We start from the raw sequence: 12,693 nt of genomic DNA on the forward strand, positions 1-12,693 counted from the left end.
TCTGTGCTGGTTTTCCTGTGGTACTCTGGTCTTCCTCCCACATTCTTAAAGATGTGCAGGTTAGGTTAACTGGTGATTTCAAATGTACCCAAGGGTGGGTGAGAGACTGACACCCAGTTTCCTGCACTGAGCCCTGTGCTGCTCAGATCAGCTCCAGTCCCTGTGCACCTCAGTTGAATTAAGAGGGTGTGAAATGTACCCAAATGATTTAATTTGACTTCTTATGATTGGATAATTCCAAATGTACCCAAGTGTGGGTGAGAAGTGGCTCTTTAATGGACTGGTGCCCTGTTTCCTGCCTTGTACCCAGTGCTGCTTAGATGGGCTTCAGTCACCCTGAACCTGAATTGGAGTAAGAGATAAGTTTGGCAAGTCAAACTTATTTCTTTACAAGCATGGCATATATGCATTTGCAACACAAAACTGTTCTAAACTTAAGCGTTTTCTATAAGTTTGAAAAAATCCAGAGTCTATCCTAGCATTTTATAATGAAAGCCATGAGGCTTTGACAACCACCAGAAAACATACTGTTTATTATGATCACTACGTGGCATCTCTAAATCACAAACCCTAGACACACTCACAAAGACTTAAGTCCTGAGTTCAAAAGACTTATTTTTATTAAAGATATCACCTTCAGACAGGCTTTTTGCTTCTGCAATATAATTCTTTTCCAATTCTTTGTTCTCCTCCACTCCACCCCAGGGGAGGCTTGTTTTTGTAGTCATTGTCTGTAGCAGATGCAGTCGCAGTGGTAGCATCATTGTCCTCCTCTACTGACTCCAAGTTGCTTGATTGATTCTCAGTGGCTTCATTCATAATAGAGCCAAGTACTACAATATTACATCTTGGAAGCAATTCCAGGTCAGGCAGAAACTCCTTAAAACAGGGAAGTCCTCTCCTAACACTCTTCCTAGTAGTATACAAAGAACACAACAGATGTGCACATGGAAGTCACAGCCAGAAAATGCTGCCACCTGGTGTATTTGGGTGGGGGTCAACACATGGTCCTTCCATTGTGTCATCTCAACCAGGATGAACACCATCCATTTTGGCTGGGAAGCCTATCCATCCTTTTTCTCCATCCACTATGAGAGCTTCTCACTTGGGAAAAAGACTGCAAGAAATTACAGCTCCATTTGATATAAGAATTGATTTTGAATAAATTAAGGCACCTTGTAGATCAAGACCACCCAGCCTCACCTTAGACAAGACTCAATATAAAGCACTATCAGTCAATCAATCTTTTTTTTACACAGAACCTGTCATGGCCTTTTCCCTTCCAAGCAGCTATGTTTTCATTTCTTCAATGCCAATTGTCCATATTTTATGAAGCATTTTGTAGGAGTTGGTGGAATTATGTTTACTAATTTTATTTTGAAGTTGAGTTAATTTTGGGTTAATATGGTGATTAGCTGTGTAATAGCCTCTATCTGACTGGTCTCTGTCTCTGTTTTCCTTTCACTGTTGACCGGATAACTGTTTCATTAACAATTTAACTTCTTCTTTCGGCTGCTCCCATTAAAGATTGCCACAGTGGATAATCTTTTTCCATATCTTCCTGTCCTCTGCATCTTTCTCTGTTATACCCACCACCTTCATGTTCTCTTGCACGACATCCATAAACTCTCTCTTAGGCCTTCCTCATTTCCTCTTGCCTGGCAGCTCTAGCATCCTTTTCCAAATATACTCAGCATCTCACCACTGCAATCTCGCCTCTCTGACTTTGTCTCCCAACCGTTCAACTTGAGCTGACCCTCTAATGTACTCATTTCTAATCCTATCCATCCTCGCCACACCCAATGCAAATCTTAGCATCTTTAACTCTGCCACCTCCACCTCTGTCTCCTGTTTTTTGATCAGTGCCACTGTCTCCAACCCATATAACATAGCTGGTCTCACTACTGTCCTGTAGACTTTCCCTTTCACTCTTGCTGATACCCGTCTGTCACAAATCACTCCTGACACTCTACTCCACCCATTCCACCCTGCCTGCACTCTCCTTTTCACCTCTCTTCCACAATCCCTGTTGCTGTGTACTGTTGATCCCAAGTATTTAAACTCATCCACCTTCGCAAACTCTACTCCCTGCATCCTCACCATTCCACTGACATCACTCTCGTTCACACACATGCATTCTGTCTTGATCCTACTGACCTTCATTCCTCTCCTCTCTAAAGCATATCTTCACCTCTCCAAACTTTAAGTTATTGCTTATGTATATGTGGCATAGTGTAGTGCTGCAGGCTCACAGTAAACCAGGGTTTTGGTCCCTGCATATTCTCTTCATGTCCATGTGGGTTTCCTCTGTGTGCTTTGGTTTCCTTCCACATTGTAAAGGCATGCAGACTAGGTGAACTGGGTATGCGTGTGTGTGTATGTGTGTATGTGCGTTCACCCTAATATGGACAGGTACCCTGTCAAGGTGTTCCTTCCTTGCACCCTATGATTGCTGGGATATATTCCGCGGTACTGCTTTGGATAAGTGGGTTAGGGAGATAGATGGATGGATGAATCTGTGTTTCTGACTGCAGTCCTGGTCTGCACCTGTTGCTCCTCCAAGATTACATACAGTATATTGTAAAAGGATAAACGAATAATGAGATGATGCATTTATAAGGCGAACTCTTTCTTTCTTTTTTCTATCTTTTCTCTCTTTCCTTCTCTCTTTCTATGAAGACTCCCAATCGCTGCCTTTGTTTTCGCAGCGGTGACAGATCGCGCAGTCTGCAGCACAAGCTGTTTGCACAGCTGCAACTTACACACATACTTAAGACCGGTTTGTCTTGGTCTGGCTTGACATTCGCACCTTAAGCAAACACCGTGGCCTCCCTGGGCAGAACTGAACAGTAGACGATTGTATTTTACTGCACATTGGCGCTGCTGAGCTGGGACGACTCGCTACCGTGCCGCTCCTGTGCCGCAGAACCCGTCGCGACTCTTCAGCTATCGTGTGCGTGAACTCCCCCGTTTTTCAAACTCGTCTGCTGACATACTGATGACAGTTGAACTGGTTTTCAGAAACCTAATATGACAGATTGCTGAAAGGCAACAAATGTCCTAACAGAGAGACAGAAATGGCTGCTTTATAAGCGGCTTAAAAAGTTGAAGACCAAGTGTCAAAAAGGCTTATATATATTTATGTGCTTTTAAAATCTCTTATCCCTTTGATGAATTAGGGGGTATTCATATGTTATACCAAAAGTATCTGGACTTCTTAATAAGTCATCAACAGTTAAGCTGGAATGTTAAAGGAGGGCTACATGAAAGAAAGAAAGAAAGAAAGAAAGAAAGAAAGAAAGAAAGAAAGAAAGAAAGAAAGAAAGAAAGAAAGAAAGAAAGAAAGAAAGAAAAAGTTATGCACATTAACATCTGCAGGGTGAAACTTTCATGGAGGCATGTATATGTTTTACACAGAAATACAGTCTTGGGCAGTGCAGTGTAAAGATACTGAAAATCTAACATTTACTTTAAAGATATGAACTGGGTACTATAGTTATTTGAGAAACACCTACTCATAGTGAAGAAGCTTTGCTAACCTGAATTATCAGATTCAGAAAGTGTTTGAAATCCGCAGTAACACTCCTGAAGGTAACTGATGGAAATATATGATATAGGTGGATAGTTCTAATACTGTCCATCCATCCATCATCATGACTCACTTATTCTGTAACTTTCTATAAAACATTTTGCTTAATCTCATTACTTTCATTTCAAATTGGCCATTTCGGCACTACCGTTTATAATAATGAATTTTAAATATAGCACAAACTCCATTTTGCATTCAAGTGGAGTACTTCATGTAGATATTAGCTAATGTAAAATTATATATTACTTGACTGCTGCCTAAATCAAGGCAGCTTACAACATATGAAGTACAACTAAATACATTTCTTTGTTTTTTCTAATTGGACCCCAGGCAGGTGAAGTGATTTCCTCATATTCTCACAGTGTCAGTAGCAAGATATGAACTCATAACCACAGGGTTTGAGGTCAAAAGCCTTAACCACAACCCTACAACACCTATTTACTGTACATAATACATAGTATGTAAAATAACATCTAACAAAAATATAAGTACTTTAATACTGTTCATGATCAGGGTCCACAGGTCTATTCTGGTTGTATTTCATGGCAGATTGGAGTCCTGGACACACACACACACACACACACAAACCCTCACACTCTTACTCACACAAAGGCCAGTTTTGAACTGCCAATTCGCCCTTTTCACAAAATTTGAAAGTGACATATTGACGGGTAAACCTACTTCCTGTTAGTTGGCCTGCAAAAAGATTAATTTATCTTTTCTAACCTAACTTGTACATCATTGGGTATGTGGGTGGAAAATCAGAATGCCAGTAGAAAAACACAGACACAGGAAGAACAAATAAACTCTATGTGGGCAGGAGTTGAAATTCTAACTTAAACAGTATTAACCATTGTGCTGCCCAGTAGGAATTACAGTGTAATTGGTATGATCCGGTTCGGACACTGGCCCAAGTTTAGCCTCTGATTCTTCAGCTTGTGGCCTTGCATCCAGTTTCTTCACATCTGGACCATTCCACTCTTGGCTAAACATGTTATTTGCTATATGGAGAACACAAAAGGTGACGTTTATTTTTAAATCCTCTGCTCTCATCTGTGCCACCATTCTCACCTTCCATCTCAATTTGGAGAGCATAGTTCAAATCTTACCCTTGACCCTGTCTCGGTGGAGTTTGCACATTCTCTTCATGCCCTTATACTGTATAATAGGTTTTCCTAAAGCTTCTTCTTCTAAAGCTTTTCCCATTTTCATATGGGATCGTTTTGTTTGACTGTCCTCTTCTGCTCTAATCTGTTGAACTCTTCCTCGCCTGACACCCCTTTCTCTCTAAGATCCTCCTTCACTCAGTCCATCCAATTTTTCTTTGGATGTCCTCTTCTCCTCTGTTATGATTCTTCTCCCCACCTTGTTAACCACTCATCTCAATATACGCCCATATCATTTGAAACTTCTTTCTAGTACTTCACTGTATTTAGGTTTGCCTAAAGCTTTCTGATTTAATTGAATATCTCAAAGATTGGGTTGACTGTCAATTTTAAATGGACCTGAATGAGTGGGTAAGTATGCCATGTTATAGACTTGTGGTCACTCCAGGCCTTGCTCAAACTCAACAACATCATGTGCCGAAATCAGATGACTTTGAAAACAAGTAGATGAATGAATGAATATTTCATATTTGGAGTGCCTTCTTTTGATGCCCAGTCTTCTTTTTTCTACAGACCCACATCACAATGAAGCATGGTTTTCCTAAGTTAATGTTTTGCTTTCCTTTGAATGCTTTATTTATTCCTGAGGTACATAATCATTGGTAATTAGTAATGTATCCTCTCACATCTTCCACCCTTGATGATGATCTCACTTTCTTTTCATGGTTCTAGAATGTAACACTCACTTTACCAACTCCATTAATCCTGTTGTTACAATCTCTGCAAGTATAAAGTGCATTCAAAAGTTATTGCCCTTATTTTCAAATCTACTTTTTGTAATGCCATTTTTGGTGGGCCAAAACCTATCCTGGCAGTATCTGACATAAAATAGGATCCAAGACTGTGTAAGGTGTAATTCCTTTACATAGCACACACAAACTAATACTCACTCATGCAAAGGCTAGATTAAGGTCACCAATTAACTTTAAGACCAACCTGGGATACCAGGAGAAAGACCTACAGGAAACTCCAGACAAACAGTGAGCAGGCCAAGGATGAGGTAGCAGTTCTAAGCACTGAGCCAGTTAGAAGTTGATATCATCCATCCATCCATCCATCCATTTTCCAACCCGCTGAATCCGAACACAGGGTCACGGGGGTCTGCTGGAGCCAATCCCAGCCAACACAGGGCACAAGGCAGGAAACAATCCTGGGCAGGGTGCCAACCCACCACATGATATCATGACATACAAAAAGGCTTTGTGAAATTTTCCTTCACAGGCGGTTCCTCAATTCCAGGTAGCTAATGAGCTATAACTGAATTACTCCTCATACTGTGGTCAAAAAAAGCAGCCGTACAAGTTCATTGTTGACCCTCATTTTGAATGTGTATTTAGTCTGTACAGGGATTTTTCACAGTTTGTTCGACAGAGTCTCGTGTTTCCCACCGTTTATGTGGTTTGTGTAAAATTTAAAGTAGTGCTTTAGGAATGGGGTATGTAAAAGTCTGGCTCTAGTGCATGAATTACTTATTTATTGCTGCAAAATACAAACAAAGCCTTTGCTACAATCTTGTTATGTAGCAATAAGTCACTTTACCATTCTGTGAATTTGTCAGTGGTGCTTTGTAATATGCGAGTTCAGGTCTTGTTACACACCAATAACTAATAGATGTAGGTAGGTAGCTTCAATCACCAGCCTTAAATGGTGGGATGTTTTTTAGATATAAAATGGGAATATGCTGTTATCTAACCTCATTATATCTCATCAGCTAATGCTTGTGGCTTAGCTTTGCTTTTTTGTGCACTGTATTTACCTGAGCAAATGTGTGATCTGAAGCACCTTTCCTCCTGCAGGGTGGAGCCAAATCCCACTCATCAAAGCTATTTGTACATGTTAAATGCTCAATCACTCTCTAAAGACAGTGGGAAAGACTGTTTCTTTGTTCTTGGCTGTGGTTTATCAGTTAATCAGCATTGACTGTAAAGTGAGGTATAAAAAGTTGGAAGGATTTTAATAGAATGTTGCCTGAAACTAAAAGCAAAATTATTTATGGCATCTAAAGGTGCATGAGACAGTCTGTAATTAACACTAAAACTTGAAATTCATTTAAACTTCTTATTTATTTGTTAAAATTACTGACATGTCCTAAATTTTGGATTTTATTCCACATATATCGAAGTCATAAAGTGATTTCAAGAGCAGCTGTAATGAATATATGTTTTATACTTTAATCCCAGTTTGGCATTGGTTGAGGGATGACTCATGTGCTCCTCACTCCTGAAGGAGAAGCTTTGACGGGCAGCAAGGCTCAGTTGTGCTAAGCACAAATGCTCTAACTTGCTTATTCCTAGCACCTGCCACAAAGGCATTAGAAAAAGAATTAATGGCCTTTGGTCTTTGAGCTTAAAAGACAGCACTTAACAAAAAGAAGAGGGGCAAGATTTTCTGTTGAAGCAAATTGGTAAAAACACACAATTAAATACATATTTCAGAATACAGAATCATATTATATAAATTATCAAGCACTTTTAATCCAGTTCAGGGTCATGACCAAACCTGATGGAAATGGAAAAGCGGCAGCAACCAGCCTGGCATGGAGTATCTGTCCATCACACTCTCTTTTTATTTATAGAATTGTTAAACTCCTACTTTCATGTTAAGAATTATTCTAGTCATATATGTGAAATAACATATTAAAGGGAAAATGAAGTCCATCACACAGTATCTTCTAGAGCACTCCTTCACTGTCACCCATTCTAGGCAAATTCATAAATTATCCAGTAGTTACAACTTGTGTTAGAACAGTGGTTGGAAACTGGACACCGCAAATGCAGGCTAAATATTATTATTTTTGAGTGTGTTATATTTTTAAATAGTATTGTTTTATGCTGTGTATGTGTTTATATATAAAGCAAGAAATAGTATATAGTAAGATATAAAAAGGAGGGGGCGGCACGGTGGCGCAGTGGGTAGCGCTGCTGCCTCGCAGTTGGGAGACCTGGGGACCCGGGTTCGCTTCCCGGGTCCTCTCTGCGTGGAGTTTGCATGTTCTCCCCGTGTCTGCGTGGGTTTCCTCCGGGCGCTCCGGTTTCCTCCCACAGTCCAAAGACATGCAGGTTAGGTGGATTGGCGATTCTAAATTGGCCCTAGTGTGTGCTTGGTGTGTGGGTGTGTTTGTGTGTGTCCTGCGGTGGGTTGGCACCCTGCCCAGGATTGGTTCCTGCCTTGTGCCCTGTGTTGGCTGGGATTGGCTCCAGCAGACCCCCGTGACCCTGTGTTCGGATTCAGCGGGTTGGAAAATGGATGGATGGATGGATAAAAAGGAGGAATACCATACAAAAGGCTGGGGCATAACAAACTACACCATGTAATGATAATAGTTTTAGATAAATTGCAACACAGGCTTTGGCAAAGTGTATGTGCTTCGCTCCTGAGCTGAACCTTAAAATGCAACATCTTCCTGTTTGGATTACTATTTAAAGGTGAGAGACTAGAAATGGTGGGAATAGGGTGACGGGACTGTGTTGATGTCAAGGATCCTCCGGTTGGTCAGCTTATTTTGGGCTGAAGACATAGTGGACAACAGTTAGACTGCTTAGCAGCCTTTAAATTCTTAACCTCTGTACCTTTCAAATCATGGATAAATAACCTTGTATAAATATACCTGTACATATTTTCTGCAACTCGCATGCCCAAATGTGATATATTAAGAAACTGACAATTATAAAGAGTTGGGGCACCTGCAGGCAAACCCTATATAAATAAAAACAAAACACGAAGTATAAATGTGTTAAGAAGGAAAAGAAACATCTTTACAGAGGTAAGTCTCAAGAGTGAGTCCTCCCAGATTGAGACACTTTCGGTTATTAAATATAAGCCAGTCAGGAAGAGGTGGGTCCAGGTGGACGAACATCAGAAGTAACATCAGAAGTGGCAAGGTTGTTAATTATCTGGTCAGCAGAGGGAAGAAGTGAAGAGGTGTTAGTACACAGCAACACCCTGCAGATCCACCTCCAGAAACTTTAAGCTATCCCCAAGGCGCACATGTGTGATATATATATATATATATATATATATATGTGTGTGTGTGTGTGTGTGTGTGTGTGTGCGTGTGCGTGTGCGTGTGTGTGTGACACACACGCACACTACACTGCCTGAATGATTAAGTTTAAATTTAGGGACAAAGACATATGCATTTGGGTGGCACATTAGGGTACATCTCTTTATTAAATCAAATTGCCTGCTCTTCCAAATAGCCAATGATATAGTTACAGCTCAGTATACAAGTTTGTATATTCAGCTTTTAATGAGCAGAGCAACACAGAAATTTAATTCTGATACAATAAACAGATTCTCTGACCTCAAAAACCCAAGTAAAGAGTGTCTGATTATAGATATTCACCACAGAAAAGGAGAAAAAAATATCAAAATAAAACTTTCATATCAGTATAAAGACATTGTCAAGAGTAGTGATAAGTGAAACAATTTGCAAAAAACGTAGCTTTGCTTCATAAAAAAATTTGTGGAGCAAACTTCGGCACAAGCATACACTACATACATTTTTCATCTCATTTGAAACCCTTTCTCCAGCTGACAAAGCATGGTACAGTTTTTTATGGTGCAAAGCGTGAATAGGAGGTTGATAATACAAAGCCACTCCTAAAATCCAAGGCGTGAAGCTGCATGGAAGGAGCTGTGGAAGATCATAAGGCAGAGAAAGAAGACTGTGTTTTTGGCTATGGATTAACTCTTGCATCCTACCCCCGTTAAACTTTACAAACCCTAAAAACCTCATTTTAGTAAATTTTACCATTGCATGAGAGAGGGGATTTTTAGGGACAAACTTGTGAGGCTGTTTGTAAAACAAAACCTGTGATGTAAGAGACTTTAATAGTGATATCAATGTTGGTGCCACATCTCAGAAACTGCTCCCCTCCAGGGATGTTCATGCAGCACAGTCTCTACAGCTTCCAAGGAATGATGTAATAACCAAAAACATCCATTGATCAGCGGTTCTGTGAATGAAAATATCTTGTTAATGAGTGACGTCAGAAGATAATGGCCAATTTTGACCAAGCAAATAGAAATTATCCAAATACTGAAATAGTAGCACATTACAACAGTGGTGTGCTGACAGGCATCTGTGAGAACACAGTGCATCAGACCTCAAAATGGATGAGCAACAGCAGCCTAAGATCACATTGTGTTCAACTCCTGTTAGCTAAGAATAGTAAGATGAAGCAACAGTGAGCACATGTTCAAATTAAAATTGGAAAAATATCACCTGGACTTGACAGACCTTAATTTCTGTTGTAAAGTGTAAATGGCAGGGATTGAATTTGGCATACATGGCATGAATCAATGGACTGATCCTGATGGCTGTCAATTGCACAGCCTGGTAGTGCGAGTGTGTTGTTGTTGGGAATGTTTTATTGGAACACATTTGGTCTCTTAATACAAAATGTAAGTCATGCTGTTTCCAGCCTATTCTCTCAGTGGTAGATAAGTAAGTAGGACATATGGGGGAGACGGCTCAGAAACTACAATGTAATTTTCCCTCAGCAACGTTAATGATAATAATGATAAAACAGCAATAATAATCATTATTATTAACATATTGAATAATAATACTGTCTTATCCCAATAATTAAAACTTCAAAGATGAAACATGTCAGTGGCCATAGGCCAATTTGCTGAGCTTCCATAAAATGATAATACTGTAATTATTATTTTTATTGAAGTATTTTCACAGTTCAGACCGCCAGCAAAACTAAAATTAGCCCATTATGGATCAAGGGAGCAGCAAATTGGTAGTAGTCCAAATAAACAGGACTTGGCATGCTGAAGGAGCCACACATGCACAAACACCCACCTGAGTTACATACACACACACACAAATTGTATATTGAATACATCTCATTTAATGTTTAAATCTACAATAAGAAATCATCAGGCCATTTTCTGAACATGTTTTTGGTGTTGAAGGAGCGGAGATAAAATTGACTGAGGAGATCAATCAATCAATATACATCCTCCAGTTAGCACTGGGCAGCCCATACAGCAGGCATTTCTGTATTTCTGTATAGTGGACTGAGTGAATAACCATGGAATTTGCCAGCTTGCTCGCAAGGTGTTGTTATTTTTAAATCTAGTGATGGAACCTGGGCATTTGCTAAGTGATCAACCAGCTATAGGGCACACTATTCTTTTTCGATTTTCTGCTAACTCTTCCCTTCACTTTAGTGCTTTTAACATATTCCTCTCTTGGGACCTGAGAGGGTTTGTTTTGGGTGCAGGGGTGTTGTGGGAGGAGCTTACCTCATTGGTGTTACACGGCCTCTGAAGCAATGATATTAAAAGGTTAGGAAACACTGATCCCTCCAGCTGTACATCAGTGCTCGGTGAAGTCAACGAGACATGTGCTGTGACTTGTTGCTCTGAACTGCACTCCAGCACAGTGCGGTAAAGATGAGATCATCCAGCTAGTGATGTCACAGTGCAGACAGTCTTTACTCTGTTGCTGAGAGCAAGAGTTTAGAAACTGCAGGCTGCAACACAGACTGAGTCATCTGCACATTCCCTCTGGGGAAGGGGTGGCGATCTTACAACACAGTGAATTATGAGATTTTGGAATTGTTTTATTTCCATAAATAGCTCATCAATCCCTTGTCTTGTTAATTACAGTTGCTTTTTGTCTCTTTATGTATTCTCTTTTTGGATTTTTTCCGAAAAGCAGTTGTCAAGATAATGTGGCTTTGAATTTCCAACTTGTCTTACTAATAACAACTTACACAGTATTAAGTACAATTTGTGGACATGTACAGGCTTCGGATTTTTACGCTTAACTGACAGCATTTCAAATATATTCATGGCTTTTGTTACCAGTAATCTTATACAATAATTGTATTGTTGTATTTATGTAAATTCGGCAGACAAGTGAAAATATATAAAGCTCTGACTGCAGCTCTCTGATCTTTGAACTCCCAGGGTACAGTATGAAACAATCCTATTGCTGGCATTCCAGTGGACAGGAATGTGGAGTAACTATAATAGCGAATATTCATCATTACTATCACTAAGGAACAGATCAGCAGAGTTTTGTTTTGAATAGCTTTGCAAAATTGACCTAAAATTAATTTTGCTTGTGATTTTGCAATTGCAAAATGTGAAACTCACTAATATATTTGTTGGGGGTGGAAAGCATGAAATATTGCTTCCCAAGCATCATTCTGTAGCCAAAACACTTCTCTTTTGGGTTCAGAGGTAACTCTATGCTCACTTTCCCCAACTCCATAAGTCAGTGCAGAATAGAATCCTTCTGGAGGATCTTCAGCAGCTACTTACCCAGGCCAATGGGTTTTAGCAATTTCTGTAGATAGGTGCCCTCTCACCATGCCCTCAGAATAAACTGTGCCATGCTTGTACACATGAAGAGAAAGGTTTCAGTTGAAATTAAAACATATATGCTAATGGTGTGAATTTTGCTTGTGATGAAACACAATTTGCTTTGTAAATTCTTTAGTGAAGTGAAATTCTGTAACCTTGACCAGAAGAAGGTGTATTTAGAAAAGGGAAGAATAGATGACAGCATGAAAATCTCTGTATCATTTAGTCTCAAAACTACAATTTGGTAATAATTTGAATCTTGTTTACTGTGTAGTTTTACAATTATTTTGTTAATTTAAAGTACCATATAATGCAATGTAATGGCATGCTTTTTTTCACAGCAACAAAGAAACTCACAAATGCTTACCATTAATTTTCAAAAGGAATATTGTACATACAGAAGATAGCAATCATTCACCACCAATGCATTTTAGATGCCACTTGCTTGTGTTGTCCACAATCCTTATTCTGCTGCAAATCATTTTCAGTCAGCATTTCAGCTGTCCTGACAGTCTGCTATATTAGACAGCTGCTGCCATTTTTTAGACTTTTAGGCACTGTCCATGCCTCAGAAACAGCAGCCATAAGAGCGACAGACTGCAACTGTAA

The 12,693-nt window shown here is 39.6% G+C and overlaps 1 protein-coding gene across 1 annotated transcript in view; it reads left to right on the forward strand.

Moving 5' to 3' along the window:
* barx2 (BARX homeobox 2) overlaps positions 1 to 12,693 on the forward strand; it is a 45,134-nt gene that overhangs the window by 22,295 nt on the left and 10,146 nt on the right. The window lies entirely within an intron of this gene.

The sequence above is a fragment of the Erpetoichthys calabaricus genome, chromosome 9 (genome assembly GCF_900747795.2).
Source record: "Erpetoichthys calabaricus chromosome 9, fErpCal1.3, whole genome shotgun sequence".
Lineage (NCBI taxonomy): Eukaryota > Metazoa > Chordata > Cladistia > Polypteriformes > Polypteridae > Erpetoichthys > Erpetoichthys calabaricus.